Genomic DNA, 19987 nt, shown 5'->3' with positions numbered 1-19987 from the left:
CCAGGGCCCAACAACTGCGGGGGATAGAAAAGGACCAAACCCACAACCAGGGAATGTGCATGCTCTAAAAAGGCAGAGCCAAGGAGGAGCCGTGCTAAACAGTTCTTGGAACACGTAAACTACTTTGGGGAAGAGTTTACTGTGCATAAGGGCCTATGAATGTGCAACAGGCTGATGCAATTAAAAGGTATTTAAGGGGTACCCCCGAATGGAACAGGGGGGTCTTGGCTGGGGCCGTAATCTTTGCTTTACTGTCTTTGTCTCCTATTGTCCTTTACTAAACTTTTTAAATTTTCACAGTGAATTGTTTTGCATAGAAGGCCCCAGGGAGAGCTCAGAGCCCCTTCCAGGGCCTGAAAGGGCTCCAGGAGAGCTGGAGAGAGACTGGGGACAAGGGATGGAGGGACAGGACACAGGGAATGGCTCCCACTGCCAGAGGGCAAGGATGGATGGGATATTGGGAAGGAATTCCTGGCTGAGAGGGTGGGAGGGGCTGGGATGGAATTCCCAGAGAAGCTGTGGCTGCCCCTGGATCCCTGGAAGTGCCCAAGGGAGAAGGGAAGGCTCCAGGGACACCTCAGAGCCCCTTCCAGGGCCTAAAGGAGCTCCAGGAGAGCTGGAGAGGGACTGGGAACAAGGGATGGAAGGACAGGACACAGGGAATGGCTTCAGACTGGGAAAGGGGAGATTTAGATGGGATATTGGGAAGGAATTCCTGGCTGTGAGGATGGTGAGAGGCTGAGATGGAATTCCCAGAGCAGCTGTGGCTGCCCCTGGATCCCTGGCAGTGTCCAAGGCCAGGCTGGAGCCACCTGGTCTATGGAAAATGTGGGACCCGTGTTGGGACTGGATGGGCTTTGGGCTCCAACCCAAACCCATCCAGGATTCCATGTGCAGGTTTAGATGGGATTTTGGGAAGAAATATTGGGAGAGGGCTGGGACGGAATTCCCAGAGCAGCTGTGGCTGCCCCTGGATCCCTGGAGGTGTCCAAGGCCAGGCTGGAGCACCCTGGGACAATGGGAGGTGTCCCTGCAAGCAGGCACAGACAGAACTGGTGCAGGTTTGGGTTTGGGAGCTGTGATAAAACCACGTCCCTCCAACTCTGGGAAAATAATGAACGCACCAGAAAATGTGGCAGTTTTGCCCCCAGATCCCTGGGAAATGTTAAAACACGGGGAACAGGACGGGTGTTCTCACAGAAATGCAGCCTGAGACACGCCCCGAGCACTGGATGAGTTCTTCAGGAGCTCTGGAGGGCTGTGACTGACGGGGCTCTCTGGGAGCTGCTCCCCAGCCTGGGAATGCTTTCACATCATTTTGGGCTCAGAGGTGAGCAGGAGGTGCACAGCTTGGGCAGGATTCAAGATCCCAATAATCCAACCCCCAGAAAAATTCACGTGATCTCAGGGAGGGTGGAGAAGACTCCAAAATCATGGAATTGTTTGGGTTGAAAAAGCCCATTTGTCCCAAGCCTGGGGATAACTTAAAGAACAAAGGGAATATTCTGTGGAGTTGCCAAGGTCAGTATTTGGGAATTGCAGCTGGAGGCAGAGCAGAAGGGCTGAGCTTCCTCTCACAGAGTCTACTCAAGGATCTGTTGAGGACAGAAGAGCTGCTTGTACACCCGGCTGGGCCTCCAACAAGAGAGAGGTGAATTACGTCCCTTTTTTCTTTCTCCATGCCCGTTTTCCCATCTTACAAAACTTCCTGCCTTTACTGCCTCGTCCTTGAATGAAAATTTCAGCAGCCTTGAGCCGGGAAAGGCGAGCAGGGTATAAATATTCCAACAGCCACACCTTTGTAGCGTTTGAAAGGGAAATTCTGAGCCTCGGATTTAAATGTTTCACAAGCTCCTGTCCCCCGTTTGCTGGTGCTTTGTTCCTGGATGTAAAGAGGGACCCGAGGGGCCTGGGAATCTCATTCCCAGCGGTTCCAGTGGTGCAGCTGTGCTGGACATTAGTGGGAAGTCCAGTTCCTTTTCTAGTGGGAGGTGTCCCTGTCCGTGGCATGGGGTGGCACTGGGTCATTCTCAAGGTCCCTTCCAACCCCACCATTCTGGGATTCTGTGATCCCACTTAAAGGGGAATTCTCTGGAAAACAGCTGAGGATCTTGGGAAGGGGACACCTCAGAGGTTTGGTTTGGTTTTTTTTCATTTATTTTCCTAAGCAAAAATATTGAAGCAATTTTTCTTACAAATTGTTTGGTTTGTTTTTTTGATTTTTTTTTGGTTTTTTTTTTTTTGTTTTTTTTTAATCATGCTTGCATTCCACAAATATAAACCCAAATACTACCAGAGGTGCTGTTTCTCCTCTGGAGCAGCAAACAATCCAGGTATTTTCACCCTGATTTTCCTCATTTGGCACCAATTCAAACAATGTAGCTTTATAAACTCCTCTGCTCTTCCTTTTCCTCTCAGATCTCCTTGTTTCTTACTTTGTTAAGGGTTTTTTTTCTCCCCCTTTCAGCTTTGCTGAGTCCTCTGGAAGTCAGAGCTGGGGTGGCTCCCCTTGCACTGGAGAAAAATCCCCTCAGTAACCACCGTTCATCCAGGGACAAAACATGGATTAAACTTTTTAAATTTTATCAACAAACCATGGAATTGTTTGGGCTGGAAAAGCCAAATCATCAAATCCAAATCATCAATCCAATCCATTTGGATTTGGTCACCACTGACCATGTCCCCAAGTGCCACATCTGCTGTTAAATCCCCACAGAGGTTTAAAAACAAATTTCCTGAGGCTGCACTCTGTCCCCTTGTCCAAGTCGTTGTTAAAGATCTGTCCACGGCAGGGGAATTGGGATTAGATGGTGCTCAAGGTCCTTTCCAACCCAAACCATTCCATGATTCCATGATCTGGGAAACCACCCAGTCCCTTCTGTAGTGTTTTCCTTTGAGCATGGAGGGAATTACAGCTGGGCTGACTCCTTGTGCTGTCCAGCGGGTTATTTGGACTCAAATAAGGGAGAAAATTATTAAATCATCCTGAAATTCTAGTTCAGAACCTGTGGAGAGGCAGAAGGGAGGAGAGATTTCACTTCCAGAGGAAGCCATTGCAGAGGGGACTCTGGAAGTCAGAGCCAGGGTGGCTCCCCTTGCACTGGAGGAAAATCACCTCAGTAAAAGCCGCTCATCCAGGGCCAAAAAGCGGTGAGTCAACAAATTCACCACGGCATTCGCAGAGAGGAGGGAAAATCATTGGAAGTGGAAAAGCTGGAAGCGGTGCCCAAATTCTCCCCCCCGTCAGCACCCTGCCCTCCAGAGCGGGTTAATCCCTCGTTATTTCCAGGCCGCAGCTCGTTCTGCCCCATCCCAGAGCCATTCCCAGGGCTGGAAATCACGTTTTTCCAACAAGCCTGCATAAAAAATTAACAACGAAAGCCGAGCCCCAGCAAGGCCCTCGGTAGCCCCAGGAAGGCCATTAATTACCAGGGTGGGACAACCCGTGTGCAGCGCACGGAGTGTGGGTAATTAAAAGTCCAGGAGCTGCAGCATTCTGTGATTAATGCCTTAGGTGGGCACTCCAGCTCCTAAAACTAATGGGAAGCGACTCCAACTGCACCGTGAGCGGCACCAGGGTCCCCGGGAGGAATCCGGGTTGCTCCAGGCATATTGCAGGTTCCTGGGCTCATTAATTACAGCTGCGCCGAGTGGAGAGTTTATAATTAAACATACAGTTTACTCCCCAAATTTGGGGCGGAGTAAATGAAGGGGATCAGATTTCTTTCGGGATAAGCAAATGGAGGCAGGCGGGTGACAAGGAGATTTTGTCTGGAGCTCATCCAGGAGCCAGAGTGGGGTGATGTCATGTTTGTAATTAAATTTATCGGTTTAATTACCTTTCTAGGCGTGGTTTGACTCTTAAAAAAGGAGGGAATTGGCAGCTTTACCTTCTTGGCAGGATCCTGTGTTGGGATGAAATCAGTCCTATTTCCTTTACTGATCAATTTCCTTTACTTACCAGTTTCTTCGCTGAGATTTTGAGCTGAAAATATCAGAATATGCAGTTTAAAAAATAATAAATACAGGTGCCAATGCAATTAAAATGTAGTTAAAAGCACAGGGATTGTTAGTGCTAAATGTTAATTATTTCGGTGTCGCCTGTGCCTGATGCCTGAATATTCCCAGTTTCTGTGTGGGGTGGGAAATCTCAGCTCAACTTCACAGGGAAACTGAGGCACAGGGGCTCGAGTCACTCCTGGGGAGTTTCAGCAAGGAATGCTCCTGAATCCTAAACTTAAGCCCTCAGCTTGGGGCCACGCTTTTACCTGCTAGGATGAGCCAGACAGGAAGGAAGGGACTGACTGGAAATCCTGGGAACTGCAGCTCCTCCTTTCATTTCATTTCATTTCATTTCATTTCATTTCATTTCATTTCATTTCATTTCATTTCAGGTTTTTTGATTGCTTTTGAAGGGTGAGTGCAGCCATGGCTGCTGCTGGAATCAATATTGTAAAAAGAACCAAGGCCTTTGTGTTATTTTCCATTTGCCAATCTCTCTGTTCCCCGTGCATTTCATCCAGCACAGGCTCATCCACTGATGATTCTGCGGGTTTGTACAGGTACAAATCCGAGCACAAACAGATCCCCACATGTGGAATTTGGCGTCTTGGTTAGAAAAGAAAGGTGTCTGCTAAGGAAGGCAGGAGATTCCCTTGAAATGGAAGATGCAAACCCCCTCCCTCTGAATTATTCTAATTTTGAAATTAAGGGGCTCTCAGGCAAAGATATGGGAATGGGAATAGGAATAACAGTTCTTTACTAGGGAAATTAAAAATAGAAATGCAAGAGAACAAAAAAGAAGACAAACCCCTGCCAGAGTCAGAGCAGGCCCTGGCACGCTGTGGGTCAGGGTGGTGGCAGCAGTACCATTCCATGGGGGCTCAGCCCTCCTGCAGTGCCAGCTGTGCTTCTGCTGGAGCAGGATCCTGGACAAGGCTGGAGTTTTCCTCTGGAGCTCCAGGGCTGGTGTGGATGGGCCTGGGCTCCTCTGGGAATGCAGTGGGGAAGAAAGCTGCTCCTCTGGGAATGCAGTGGGGCAGAAAGCTGCTCCTCTGGGAATGCAGTGGGGCAGAAAGCTGCTCCTGTGGGAATGCAGTGGGGCAGAAAGCTGCTCCTCTGGGAATGCAGTGGGGCAGAGAGCTGCTCCTCTGGGAATGCAGTGGGACAGAGAGCTGCTCCTCTGGGAATGCAGTGGGGCAGAAAGCTGCTCCTCTGGGAATGCAGTGGGGCAGAAAGCTGCTCCTCTGGGAATGCAGTGGGGCAGAGAGCTGCTCCTCTGGGAGTGCAGTGGGAAAAGGCTGCTGGGGTGGAAGAGGTTTTACAGCGACTTCTGCGAGCCAGAGAGAAGTTTAAGAAGAGGATCCATGTTTAACCCTGAAAGAATTTCCTACCAAGGTCGTTGGCATAGAAACCAACTAAGAAAGAAAGAGAAATAAGAAACTGCCTTTTCCAATCAGGACTTTGTTTATCTTTCCTGACCAATGAGTAAAGGATAAACTTATGAGTTTAAAAAGCATGGATGCTATAATAAAACGGGTTTGGAAGCCTTCTGAAAATGGAGTCCTGCTTTGTTTTGTGACCCTCTCAACTACGATAGCCTGTGGTGTTGCAGCCTCAGATTGTATCCAGGTAGGAATGCTTGGCTGCTCCCCTGGGCAGAGCCTCTCCCCATGGGATGATGGAATTTTCTCAGCCATGCAGGGACACTCACTGGCCATGAACAGCAGAGATCTCCTGGAGGGAGGATTGGCTGTGGGAGAGATAAAGAAAAAACTGCTCAATGGACAGAAATAACTGCCCCACCTCTGACAGATGGCAATGACAAAACACACCCCCAGCCACATCTTGTAACCTAAGTCAGCATGGAATTTCACCTCCTGGAATTGATCTGGGCTGCGGAATCGAAGCGCTCGGAGCTTTTTATTTGCACAGTGAGAAAAAACAATGGGGCCTTTGGTGGCTCCTGTCTCAGTTTGGGTCCGGGCCAGTTTGTGTCTCCTGTCTTAGTCTGGGTCCGGGCCCAGTTTGTGTCTCCTGTCTTAGTCTGGGTCCGGGCCCGGTTTGTGGCTCCTGTCTCAGTTTGGGGCTCCTGTCTCAGTTTGGGTCCAGGCCCCGTTTGGGTCTGGCCCAGTTTTTGGCTCCTGTCTCAGTTTGGCTCCTGTCTCAGTTTAAGTCTGGCTCAGTTTGTGGCTCCTGTCTCAGTTTGGGGCTCCTGGCTCAGTTTGTGGCTCCTGTCTCAGTTTAAGTCTGGCTCAGTTTGTGGCTCCTGTCTCAGTTTGTGGCTCCTGTCTCAGTTTGGGGCTCCTGTCTCAGTTTGGGGCTCCTGTCTCAGTTTGTGGCTCCTGTCTCAGTTTGGGGGTCCTGTCTCAGTTTAAGTCTGTCTCAGTTTGTGGCTCCTGTCTCAGTTTGGGGGTCCTGTCTCAGTTTAAGTCTGTCTCAGTTTGTGGCTCCTGTCTCAGTTTGGGGCTCCTGTCTCAGTTTGGGGCTCCTGTCTCAGTTTGTGGCTCCTGTCTCAGTTTGGGGCTCCTGTCTCAGTTTGTGGCTCCTGTCTCAGTTTGTGGCTCCTGTCTCAATTTGGGGCTCCTGTCTCAGTTTGTGGCTCCTGTCTCAGTTTGGGTCTGGGCCCCATTTGGGTCTGGCCCAGTTTATGGCTCCTGTCTCAGTTTTTGACTCCTGTCTCAGTTTGCGGCTCCTGTCTCAGTTTAAGTCCGGCCCAGTTTGTGGCTGCTGACTCAGTTTGGGTCCTGTCTCAGTTTAAGTCTGGGCCCAGTTTGTGATTCCTGTCCCAGTTTGTGGCTCCTGTCTCAGTTTGGGTCTGAGCCCCTCTGCCAGTGCCAGGAGCTTTTCTTTGTCCTTGGCTGCCACTTCCAGGGCTGCAGCTCCGCTCTGGGTGTGTTGAGTCAATAGAAGTCAGACTCATTAATCCTGGCCTGGGGCGAGCCTCCCCGGCAGGGAGCAGTTCAGGACCTCTCCTAATAACTCCGGCACGGAAATCAGGGAGTGCAGGGACTGCGGGAAGTGTCGATGGTCGTTCGGTGTCACCAGGTTTGTTCCTGTTCCAGGCAGATACGAGGAGGGTATTGATCATCCAGAGAGCACAGCGCGGGTTGGTTTCTCTACAGAATTAGACCTGACATCTCCATAATAATGACTGTGCCACCCTCCGCCTTTAATGAACTTTCCAGGCCCTGTTTGCTACTCTGGCAGGGTCTTTTCTGCTCCTAAAATTATATGAAAATCAGAGATAGAGGCTGGGACAGGTGAGGGTGTTCAGAAGGCTCCAGGGAGAGCTCAGAGCCCCTTCCAGGCCCTAAAGAGGCTCCTGGAGAGCTGGAGAGGGACTGGGGACAAGGATGGAGCGACAGGACACAGGGAATGGCTTCCCACTGCCAGGATTAGGTGGGATACTGGGACAGAATTCTGAGGGTAAGGGTGGTGAAGGGCTGGGGTGGAATTCCCAGAGGAGCTGTGGGGATCCCTGGCGTGCCCAAGACTGGGTTGCAGTGGGGGAGATGATTCCTGGAGTTTGGTCCAAAGCGGCCAGGGAGGAGCGTTTGTGGCCCTGACAGTGCCACAGAGCCCTGCTGCTGCTGGATAACGGAGCAGGCACGGACAGGGGCTGGGGCATCCATCAAAACCCCGTCCCAAGGCCTGTCCCTGTGGGCTGCCTCTAAAAGGGGTCAGAGTCATGGATTCCTGTCTCAGGTGAGGCAGGAGCGTCACTTTGGCCTTGTGAGTGAACCTCATCTCAGCTCCCTCACCGGGCAGAGCAGAGCGGCTCCCTGTGCTGGATGTGCCTGGCTGGAGGCAGGGAAGGGCAGCAGCTTGGCTTGGCTCGAGCACTGCAGCCAGACAAAAAGTCCCTTACGTTGTTGTGCCCAATATCCCTGGAACAGAGGCTTTTTCCACTCCCAGTCTGGGCTCTCCAGCTCCACCCCTCCCTGTGCCCCCTTTCCCTGCCCCAGGTCCCTCCTGTCCCCCTTCCCCGCAAGCACAGCCCTTCTCTTACCTCATAAATTCTGAGCTTCCATCGGGGTTTGGTTCTGGATCATCCGTACCCGGGCTGGGAATTGTGGATTTTGAACTACTCTCAACTTGCTTCCCTCTGGGCCAGCTCAGTTCACAGAAAACCCTCCAAAACTGGTTCAGATATAAATAAAATAAAATAAAATAAAATAAAATAAAATAAAATAAAATAAAATAAAATAAAATAAAATAAAATATAAAATAAAATAAAATAAAATATAAAATAAAATAAAATAAAATAAAATAAAATAAAATAAAATAAAATAAAATAAAATAAAGAAAAAATAAAATAAAATACCCTGTAAATGCTGAACATGCACAGGGACTCCCATGGATTTCACTGAGATTTCTTTTCATGACATTTCTTCCCACAATATTGCTTCTCCGTGACTTTTTTATTTTGCTTCCTGCTGCAGTTCAGGACACTGGATTTGATCTGTGAAGTCCTGAATTTATTCTGTGAAGTCCTGGCCTTTAATCTGTGAAGTGCTGGATGTATTCCGTGGAGTCCTACATTTGATCTGTGAAGTCCTGCTCTTTAATCTGTGAAATCCCGTGTGCCAGCACTGCTGTAAATTTATTTCCACTCCCCTGTTCAGCCCTGGCTCCGGTAAATCCCAGGGCGCTGCCTGTCGGAATCGCTGTGGATCCGAGAGGCACAATTAGCTCCTTCAGTCCTGTGCCAGCTGGGGATTGTGCAGCTTTCCGGGGTGGTTTATTAGTGCAGGAAGTCAGGAAAATGTGACAAACACCTCCTGGACTTGCTAAAACACCAAAAGCACGTCACACGCAGGACAAGCCGTGAGCAGCAGCTCCAGCCTTGTGCCTGTGGGAAGGAGCAAACAGGTTTTGGGGAGGTTTACAGGAAAATAGAGGAGGAACCCCCTGGAGCAGCCCGAGTGCTGACCTTCCCGAATTGCTGTGAAACCCCAATTTGGGCAAAGGTGTGCGTGCCAGAGGAGCTGCGGTCGCACTGCCCCCTCTTCCAGAGCAGGGATTATTTAATGGGATGTTTTTAAGTGTGGTTTTGTGCCCCTGGCTGGGTCCAGCTGCCACCTGAACTGCGGCTGTGCAAGAGCTGCTGTGGCACTGGGAGCACTGGGGCTCCTCGTGGTGTGTGAAAGTGACCCCCAAACTATCAATTGTTGGGTACAATAATTGACATTAATTTGATATTGATATTTGGGCAAAAGTAAATATTGATATTGATAATTGGGTAAATACTCTGGATTTCCCCTCAGGACAAGGAGTTAAGGAGTTGTGCACAAGGAGGGAGCCCTGATGCCTGTGAGGGTTCTTCTCCCAGAGCGTGGTGGGGATCTGACCAGTCTCCCCACGGAATGGGCACATCCTCGAGGCTACCAGAGCTCCAGGAGCGTTTGGACACCGCTCCCAGGGGCACGGAATCAGAGAATCGTGGAATTGTTACGGTGGGAAAAGATCTAAGATCAAGATCAACCCAGCACTGCAAAGGCCAGCACTGACCCATGTCCCCAGGCGCCATATCCGCACGTTTTTGGAACACTTCCAGGGGTGGGGACTCCACCACAGCCCTGGGAACGTTGGTTCCAATGCTGGACCACCCTTTTGGTGGAGAAACTTTTCCTAAAATGCGATTGGGATGGTTCTTGGGGTTTCCTGGGTTGATCCTTGGGTTGATTCTTGGAGTTGTCTTTTGCCAAGCCAGGACACAGGCTCAAAGATCCTCGGGGGCCCTTTTTAACCCAGGATATTCCATGATTCCATGGAAATTGAGGTCCCAAGCAGCAGCCAAGCTTCTCACTGAGCCCAAAAAAAGAAGTGTCTGAATTCTGCTCTTTGTCTAAATAATTCCTACCAGACTCTGCCTGCTAAAACACCAAGTTCCCTCCTGCCTTAAAGGACATATGGAAGGAGCAACAGAAGGAGAACAGGATGAAAAATTTCCCAGATATGAGTGGAAGGTCAGCAGATGAAATACGAAATGTCACATTTGTTGCTCAACTGAGCAGGATTGCAACTGGAAAAATGCAGCCCTTCAGTCCGGCAGCTGAAAATAAACCCAAGTCAAACAGAAGTCCTTGAGTGCAGACACAAGGATCGGAATTAAATTTCCTCCTAACTCCTGGGTAATGGAGTTCTGCCAGAGCCAGGAGTCAATTAAGGGGATAAATACTCCCATAACTCACCAACACTTTGCATTTCAGGGGTATTTTGCTGAAGTAAGCACTTAATGTGATTATTGTGTTTCAGCCTGATTTAAGATGACAACTTTTGCATTTCCTAAATATTAATTAGCCTGGGATTTCTATTTATTTAAACTTGGAGGCAGCAAGAGGCGAGTTGCGTGATTTACCTCTGGCTCCTGGCGCTTCCCTCAGCTGGGACGTTAGGAATGCAATTGTGACCAATTAACCTTCGTGCCTGTCAGCAGCAAGGATGAGCAATGGAGCTTGGTGGGTTTGTTTGGGGGAATAATCATCCCACAAACCAGGGCAGGCATCTGCTCCTCTGGGTGAGGCTTTTGGATGCCCGCTCAGGGCGAAAAAAAATAGGGGTTTTAATGGATTTTTTCAGCTGTTTGAGTGCTGTTCCCCTGGGATAAGGCTATTCCCGTAGTGGGTGGCTTTTAGGGACACGGTGCTGCGTGGCTTGTGTGGAGCTCCTGGGGTTTGGAATAATAACATAGGAATGGGAATGACAGAGATGGATTTTTCAAACTGAAAGAGGGGTTAGATGGGATATTGGGAAGGGTTTCCTCCCTGGGAGGGTGGTGGGGGAACAGAATTCCCAGAGAAGCTGTGGCTGCCCTGCATCCCTGGAAGTGTCCAAGGCCTGGTTGGAGCAACCTGGGATAGTGGGAAGTGTCCATGTCCACTCCCATGGCACTGGATAATCTTTAAGTTCCCTTCCAACCCAAACAATTCCATGATTCCATGAAAAGGAGAGTCCTCACTGCAGAGATGGAATATTTTCTACATCAGACCCTTCAGAACACCCTGAACCCCTTCGAGACCTCTGAAATCCCCACCCTGTGGTATTCAAGAGCTCCCAGGCCAGCTGTGGATTTGTGTCATTCAGCTCCTGTGTGGCAGGGAGGGAAGGCGGGTATGGAAAACCTCAAACAGGCTGAGATCAAAAGACTCTGGGCGCCCACAGCTCCTTTGCTGTACACAAAAATCTAACTGGAATTTGTGTACTCGGCAGCAAAAATGGAGATTTTTTTTTTTTTTTTTTTTTATCGAGCAGCACCAAGTGGAGCATGGCAAATCTCCCCCCAGGAATTCTGATCTGCTTCTCCACCACAATTATGGCCCTCGTTGCGCTCTCTTGGCTCTGCTCTCCATGTAATGAGGTGATGGTTGAAAGATTCCAGCTGTAATGGACCAACGGCCACCAAATTCCCTCGAAACATCTTTCCCTTAAACTCCTCTCCTCTCCCAGCCACTGAGATGCTGAAATTCCTGCATTTCCCCAGAAGGAGCTGTTTGTCATCCCCGCAAAAGGACGTCACCCGTCTTGTTGATGTTTCTTAAAACTTTGGATTCATCTCTGGCTTGGAGATGTATTTTTAGCTCTGTACTTCTTGAAATTTGAAAGTGTTATTGGCCTCCAGTCAGGGAACAGCAGGGTTAATGTAGAGCCTGGAGGAGCTCTCCCATCTGTTCCAGCTTCCATCCAACCATGGAGTTTTACGAGAGCTCTCTAGGAGGGCCCGGAGCTCTCTGTTTTGTAGTATTCCCTAAAAAAATCAGCTTGGAAAGCTGCCTGTGCTAAACAGGAGGAGGTAAAGTCTTTGAGGAGACAAAGGAACTTGGAAACATCAGATTTCTTTCACATTTTCAGGAATTCTGTTTATTTTGATTGACGTTGAAATTAGAGACGGCACAGATGGAGCGAGGGTACAGCAGGATGAGCTGAGCTGAGGCTTTGACACTCTAATGAGGAATGAGGAGGCAGAAGCTGCTGATTGGGTTCTTCTTCGGAGCCTATTTATGTTTTATTTGCCCTGATACTTCTGCCAACAGCAACACATCCCAAACCAGGCTGACCCCAACACATCCCGAACCAGGCTGACCCCAACTCATCCCTAACCAGGCTGACCCCAACACATCCTGAACCAGGCTGACCCCAACGCATCCTAAACCAGGTTGACCCCAACACATCCCAAACCAGGCTGACCCCAACACATCCCAAACCAGGCTGACCCCAACTCATCCCTAACCAGGCTGACCCCAACTCATCCCAAACCAGGCTGACCCCAACTCATCCTAAACCAGGCTGACCCCAACTCATCCCTAACCAGGCTGACCCCAACGCATCCTAAACCAGGTTGACCCCAACACATCCCAAACCAGGCTGACCCCAACACATCCCCAACCAGGCTGACCCCAATTCATCATAACCAGGCTGACCCAAACTCATCCCCAACCAGGCTGACCCCAACTCATCCCCAACCAGGCTGACCCCAACACATCCCAAACCAGGCTGACCTCAACACATCATAACCAGGCTGACCCAGCCGTACGGACAAGATGGATCATCAAGACCTGGTAAATTATGTTTATGCCAGCTCCTGAAAGTCCCAGGCAAAATTCCCTGATTATTTGGTGGATTTGTGTTGGTAGAAGGCGGATATTTTGTGACTTTGGAAGATGGGATGGGAGGATAAAGCCGAGATTGAGGGGATGCCACAAACTCTCGGCTGATCTCCTCCTTAATCTGCAATCAGAGTTGTGTGAACACAACCAGAGTTGTGTCCATCACCAGGACACTCCTCTCCTCAGGGTTGCGTTTGTGGTGGCCTTGATTGGGCAGCTTCGTCACCAATACAAATGTTTGCACTAATTAGTTATGGGTTAACGGTTGGACTTGATGATGTTAAGGGATTTTTCCAACCCGATTCCCTCATTCTGGTTTGGGCTTGGGTTTTGCACGTGGATGTGGCTGCAGGGAGACGAAGTGTGAAATGCTCCACGCATCCATGGATACATTAATTTAATATATTCAATACATTCAATACATTCTGTGGACAAAGAGTTCCCAGTTTAGTTTTTGATCTCAGCCTTTCTCCGCCTCCACCAGCATTAAAATCACAGAATTAAAGGAAACAGAGTAATTGAAATCCTTCCCTGCTAATACACATGGGCAGCCATTTGGAAATGGAGCTGTTATTACAGAAACCTAATTAAATAATTTTCTCCACTTGCCCCCCAGCTATGAAACAACCGTAACGTGTGGTGACTTTTCTTCAAGCAGCCACCGTGAAATCAGCACAAATTTTCCATCAAAAATGGACAGCTGTGGCCATCAAACCAACGAGTGCTCGGGCTGTTACACCTGGGCAGCCTCATTAAGTGCATTTTTCGTGTGGAGTGGGAGAGATTTGTTCTCCTGAGCCTGGGCCTCAGATTTCCCATGCAGAAAAGGAACTACAAAAAAATTATTTTCTCCATGAAGAAAGAATTCTCTCTCTCAATGGCGATAGAATTCCTTTTCCCAATTAAATTGTTGGTTGTTAAGGTCCCAGCCTTTTCCTTGGAGCAAACCAAAGCTGGTTTGGGGAAGTTCCAATTAATTTCCCTCTTAACTTGCTGGAGGTCGACTAACAAGAACCAGAGAGGTAGAAAAATGGGCTGGAAAAGGGTAAGATCATGGGCGTAAATGAGGGAGGGAATCATGGAATGGTTTGGGCTGGAAGCGACCTTAAATCCCATCCCATTCACCCCCTGCCATGGGCAGGGACACCTCCCACTGTCCCACGTTGCTCCTAGTCCCATCCAACCTGGCCTTGGACACTCCCAGGGATCCAGGGCCAGCCCCAGCTTCTCTGGGAATTCCATCCCCGCCCCTCACCACGCTCACGGGGAAGAATTCCTTCCCAATATCCCATCTAACCCCGTCCCTTGGCAGTGGGAAGCCATTCCCTGTGTCCTGTCCCAGGTCTGGACTCCACAGCCCAAAATCCCCTCTTAGAGTTCGAAGTTTCACATTTACAACATGAAAACACCAGCGCTGCTTTACTTAGGAATAAGTGGAAGTGGAATGCTGCGCAGTTAACGAGCATCCTGGTGGGAGGACACAGGAGGAATGAGGCAGACCCAGAAGGAGTTAAACTGCACCTGAGCAGGTGGGGCAGCTCAGCTGTGTCTGTGTGTGTGTGTGTCCCAGGCTCTAAAATCAGGATTTGTTTTATTTTCTGCACCTGCAATGTGTCTTTTTTTTTTTATTGCTCACTTCTTTTCCTGCTCTGACTCTCGCTCCTCGGCTGGCTTTGTTGGGAACTCTCTGTTCCTGACAGCCTTCCCCTGGGAACAGCTGGTGCAGAGGAGACAGAGGTTGCGTTCTCTCCTTTCCAGTCTTTCCCTGGTGCCGTGTGTTCCCTGTCGGATGACGGATGTCACCGGGCTCCTGGTGACAGCGCTCAGTGTCCTGGCACACCGTGAATTGCTGCTTGTCCTCTTTTGCTCCCCTTTCCCCCAGCTCTCCAGTCCTCACTGAGCAGTTTTCCACCTGGATGAGGGGAAATGCTCTCAAAATCTCTCATCAGAGGCAGAACCATCCCGGCATAATTGGAGGGACTGGAAAAGGATCATTTTGTGTTTCTTTTCTCCCTAATTTACTGACAACAGTGCCAGCCCGGACTGGGGGTTGAATCACCTCCCTGAGACTCCACGTTTGAATTATATTTTTATTATTTCCCATTAATCTGTCCAAGACAGGGGAGGAGGCTTTCAAAGTTTCACAGATGGAGCAGAACACCCAGGAAGCCGTGATTTTCAGTGGGGAAACGAGCATTTAACTGCTCCTTTGTGCCTTTGAAATCCTTCTCTGCTCAGGTTCTCCCCATGGTGGAACCAGCCCTGGTGTGGTTTAGTCCTCGTTACCTTAATTTGAGGACAAAAATCCTTCCAAAGGTAACTTGATGTGGTTCATCCCCGTCCACGTGGGGAGGATGGTTCTGATCATCGAGGCTGTTTAATGTGTCTGACAAAAGCATCACAAGACCCAAGAGTGGGAACCTGAAAGCAGCCAAGTTCAGGCCAGACATGGAATTTGTATTTTAAACACTGTGAGTTGTTAACCCTGGAAATAACTTGACAGATTCTCTCGCGCTGATTTAAATTGGTGGTGGCTGATGCTCGTTGCACGGGGGACCGGACCAGACCCAGCCTCATCACGTTAATTATCCCAAACTGATGCTGGATGTTTGGAGCTACGGGGTTTCTGGGGCAGGAGCTGGATCTTCCCTGTGCTGTTCTTTTGGCTGAATCCGATTTTTCAGGGCTAATTAGGCTGTGCCTGAGACAGCACTTTATTGCTCTGTGCAGCCGGTGAAAGTTGAGGTCAAATAGATCGAAAAGAAGTTGGACCATGACGTGAGCATTTCCTGCTGCCACTGTTATAAACACCAGAAAAAGCGGGATTATGACCAGATCTTGGGGTTTTTTTACATTTTTATGTGCCTCTTGAAGACCTCTGTTCTTTTCTGGTGCCCTAAAAAGCAGCTGAACTTTGCTGAAACCCTTCCCATGCTGTAGAAGCAGAATAAATCCAACTGCGCTTGTTGTTCTCTGCGTTGAGCACAATGACTGCCTCATTTCCTCCCGCTGCCTTAGCCCTTCTCCAGGGACATCTTTTGGAAAAATCACTTTGTGCTGCTCTGTGTGACACTCCAGACTTGCAGCCACCGTGGCCGAATCATTATTTCAAGGACGAGGGGGCCTGAACTTGCCATTGACTTGAGACTCTGCTGGAATTTCACTGCCAACCCTGGTCTTCAGTAGGAGCTTATCTCTGTGCCACTCCAGATTTTAATGGAATTCATGTCACAGCAATAATAGGGTCAGGCTCAGCCTGTCCCAGCACTGCCAGCAAGGTTTCGTTTATTTATTTTTATTTTCACAGCCACCAAACCCTTAAACAGAGTTTATCTGATGGGACCTCCATGGGAAAGGTGGTGGGGCCATGGAAAGGGAAACTAAAGTCAGGTTCTCCTGTCACAGTCCCCTGCTAGTCCCAGCCTCAGCAGAAAGGTGGGAATTTGATGAGTGGTGAAACACAGAGACGTTGGTCCTGGCTTTGCTCCTGGCAGCAGGTCAGAGTTTTCCAGGGGGATTCGCCCAGGGGTGAGAGCTGCCTCTGAACTCAATGAATCATGGAATCATTAAGGTTGGAAAACACTTTTAAGATCCCTGGGAGTGTTCAAGGTTGGATGCCTTTGGAGCAACCTGGCCGAGTGGAAGCTGCCCTTGCCCATGGCAGAGGGTGGAACTGGGTGATCTTTAAGGTCCCTTCCATCCCAAACTATTCCATGATTCCATTCTATGAAATGATGGCTGACCCTCTGTCCAGTTTAGTTCAAATATTATTTGTTTTAGCTGTTTTTATTGTTCTCTTTTTTTTTTTTTTTTTTTTTTTTTTTTTTGGTGTTGTGTATAAAACTGTCAGCGTCTGACTGTACACTTCCCATGCTTGGCCTCATGCCAGGAAGAAGCTTCTGGTCCCTCCTGAGCTCATATCTTTAAATTTGCAAGGAGGAACAAACCCTCCAAGGAATCCCCCCACGGTCCGCGAGTGCAGGAGCTTGCCCGGGGCTGTTTACTGTAACAAATGGATTTGTACAGCACATCCTGGCGCTCGGCTCCCTGCGGACACCGCGGCAGCAAAAGGCAAAGAAACCATTTCCAAGTCCTCAAATATTCCCTCCTGCAGCACCTGTCTGTGTTTTGAAAGACAAAAGGTGCGCAAGAGGTCGCGGAGCTGCTGCAGCTCAATTGAAGGTGTTTTGTCGGTTGATTGAGGGAAGGTTTCAAACCTCCACCATCAAAAAGGCACCAGTTAGACAGGATGGAACAGTCAGAAGCTGCATGTGGGCAGCCACAATGCTTTGGAAATATTTGCAGGAACAGGGACACTGGTTTGCTGTTTGTTGGGTTGGGTTAGAGAGATTGGTTGGGCTGGAAAAAAAATGGATGGTTTGGAAAGAATGGATGGGTTGGTAATGATGGTTGAGTGGAGAAAAATGGCAGAGTTGGAAGTGTTGTGTTGGGTTAGAAAGATTGGTTGGGCTGGAAAGAATGGATGGTTTGGAAAGAATGGATGGGTTGGAAAAGTGGTTGGGTTGGAAAAGTGGTTGGGTTGGAAAGGGTGGTTGGGTTGAAGAGGGGGGTTGGGTTGGTAATGATGGTTGGGTTGAGAAGAATGGCTGAGTTGGAAGGGGTGGTTGGATTGGAGACTTTGGTTGAGCTGGAAAGGACTGTTGGATTGCAAACGGTGGTTGGACTGGAAAGGGTGATTGGGTTGGTCAAAGAGGCACCAGTTAGACAGGATGGAACAGTCAGAAGCTGCATGTGGGCAGCCACAATGCTTTGGGGATATTTGCAGGATCAGGGGCACTGTTTTGCTGTTTGTTGGGTTGGGTTGGGTTGGAAAGATTGGTTGGGCTGGAAAGAGTGGTTAGGTTGGAAAGAATGGATGGGTTGGTAATGATAGTTGAGTGGAGACAAATGGTTGAGTTGGAAATGTTGTGTTGGGTTAGAAAGACTGGTTGGGCTGGAAAAAAATGGATGGTTTGGAAAGAATGGATGGGTTGGTAATGATGGTTGAGTGGAGAAAAATGTCTGAGTTGGAAGTGTTGTGTTGGGTTAGAAAGATTGGTTTAGTTGGGTTGGAAAGAATGGATGGGTTGGGAAAGTGATTGGGTTGGAAAGGGTGGTTGGGTTGGAAAGGGTGGTTGGGTTGGAAAGAATGGATGGGTTGGAAAAGTGATTGTGTCGGAAAAGTGATTGGGTTGGAAAAGGTGGATGGGTTGGTAATGATAGTTGGGTTGAGAAGAATGGTGGTTGGGTTGAGTTGGAAGGGGTGGTTGGATTGGAGACATTGGTTGAGCTGGAAAGGACTGTTGGATTGCAAAGGGTGGTTGGACTGGAAAGGGTGGATGGGTGGGAAAGGGTGGATGGGATGAAGACGATGGATGGGTTGGAAAAGATGGTTGAGTAGGAAAGGATGTTTGGATTCAAAAGGATGTAGGATGAGTTTCCTAAAGAGCGATGAGCCCCATGATCCTGAGCCAGGAAATAGTCAAACTGAGTTTATCTCCAGGTAGCTGTGCAGATGGAATTGGAAAAGTCACCTCCAAGACTGCGCAAGGGGAGCGAAGATCTCGAAGGGCCAGCTCTGCTGCCACCCCAATGCGCGCTGCCGGGATGTGACATCTCTTCGTGGTGGTGTGGGAGGGTCTCTCCTCCTGTCTGAACTTCGCCTCCCACCTGGATCATCTGAACCCCTCCGAACTCTGCCAGGCTCGGTGTGCTGGGCAGGAAGGGTTTGATAAAGCCCAAGTGACACTGGGTGGGACACCAAGACAGAGCCAAGGCACGTCATGGGCGGTGTTTGCCTGGCGGGAGACTCTCAGTGGGCTTTGATTAATAACAACTCTTGGTACCACTGATATCTCTCATCCAAGGATATGCAAACATTCACTGATTGAGAAATTCCCTGCACTCGCCGCCGTGGCGGCTCCTTGTTTGGTTTTGTGTCATGCAAGAACTTCTGAAGGTCACATCTCAACAGCTCGAGACTTGTTCTGCACATCAGCGATTGGAACCTGAGTGGCTGGAAGAGGAAAACACCAGTCTGGAAATGCCAGAATGGAGAGGGAAAAGAAGGGAAGGGAAGGGAAGGGAAGGGAAGGGAAGGGAAGGGAAGGGAAGGGAAGGGAAGGGAAGGGAAGGGAAGGGAAGGGAAGGGAAGGGAAGGGAAGGGAAGGGAAGGGAAGGGAAGGGAAGGGAAGGGAAGGGAAGGGAAGGGAAGGGAAGGGAAGGGAAGGGAAGGGAAGGGAAGGGAAGGGAAGGGAAGGGAAGGGAAGGGAAGGGAAGGGAAGGGAAGGGAAGGGAAGGGAAGGGAAGGGAAGGGAAGGGAAGGGAAGGGAAGGGAAGGGAAGGGAAGGGAAGGGAAGGGAAGGGAAGGGAAGGGAAGGGAAGGGAAGGGAAGGGAGCCCCAGAGTTGTTAATCCAGGAGATGTGAAGGAATAGGAACAAGGATAAGAGGTTCTTATAGCGATGAAGATGAAGGAATAGACAGACCCTTTGTACATGTTGAGACTGACAAATGGGCAAACTGATAAAAAAAAAAAAAAAAAGGTGAAGATTTCATGGGGAGTCAGTGTAGTGGCACACTGGGAACAGAACTGGTAAGTTCCCATCTGGGATTCCCATCCTTTAAAGCCAAGCCCAACCTTTTAAGACCGGTCTCCCAGCTGGTGTGAGCTGCTCTACATGAAGCAATGTCAAATTATGCTCGCTGCAGATCTCTTGATCGGGATCTACGGCGGCAATTATTCATGCTCACCATTCATATTTGGGGATTAATTAACTATTCGTGGTTCCTATAAAGAATATTGTCAACCATTTAATGGCTCATTGAGTTCAGCAGGATTTCGAGCTTCTCTTTTACAATTTCCACAGAATGGTTATTGTGATTTGTGACTCGCAGGAGCAGCGAGTGAGCTGTGAGCAGACCAGGAGCATTTCGGTGTTAGTTCTACCCTGTGACAAATGGGCTTTAATTGGCTTTACACGGGTTTTGCTTGGTGAGACGAGGCAGATGAAGAGAGGAGATACGGTAGAGTTATTTTAAAAAATATAAAAGAGGTGCTCTTGTCCTGCAGGGTGTTCCACAGGTGCTTTTCAACTTTAGCAGCCAAGGGTGAGCATTTAAAATTAATTCCTGCACGTGTTAGACCACAGGTTTTGCATCTTCCTTCATGAAGATGTTTGAGTCGAGGTCTTCAGCCTGGTTTGAACACTCTGGAAGTGTTTTAAAAATGTGTGGATGTGGCTCTTGTGGACATGGGTGAGGATTGGGCTTGACTGGGAGAACAGCTGGATTCCATGACCTTAGAGGGCTTTTCCAATGATTTTATGTTAATGTGATTTTGTTCCAAAAAACCTTCAGGTTCTGCCTAACTCAGTGCGTT

Source organism: Vidua chalybeata, chromosome 28 (assembly GCF_026979565.1).
Source record: "Vidua chalybeata isolate OUT-0048 chromosome 28, bVidCha1 merged haplotype, whole genome shotgun sequence".
NCBI lineage: Eukaryota > Metazoa > Chordata > Aves > Passeriformes > Viduidae > Vidua > Vidua chalybeata.
Note: the sequence above shows the minus strand (reverse complement) of the source record.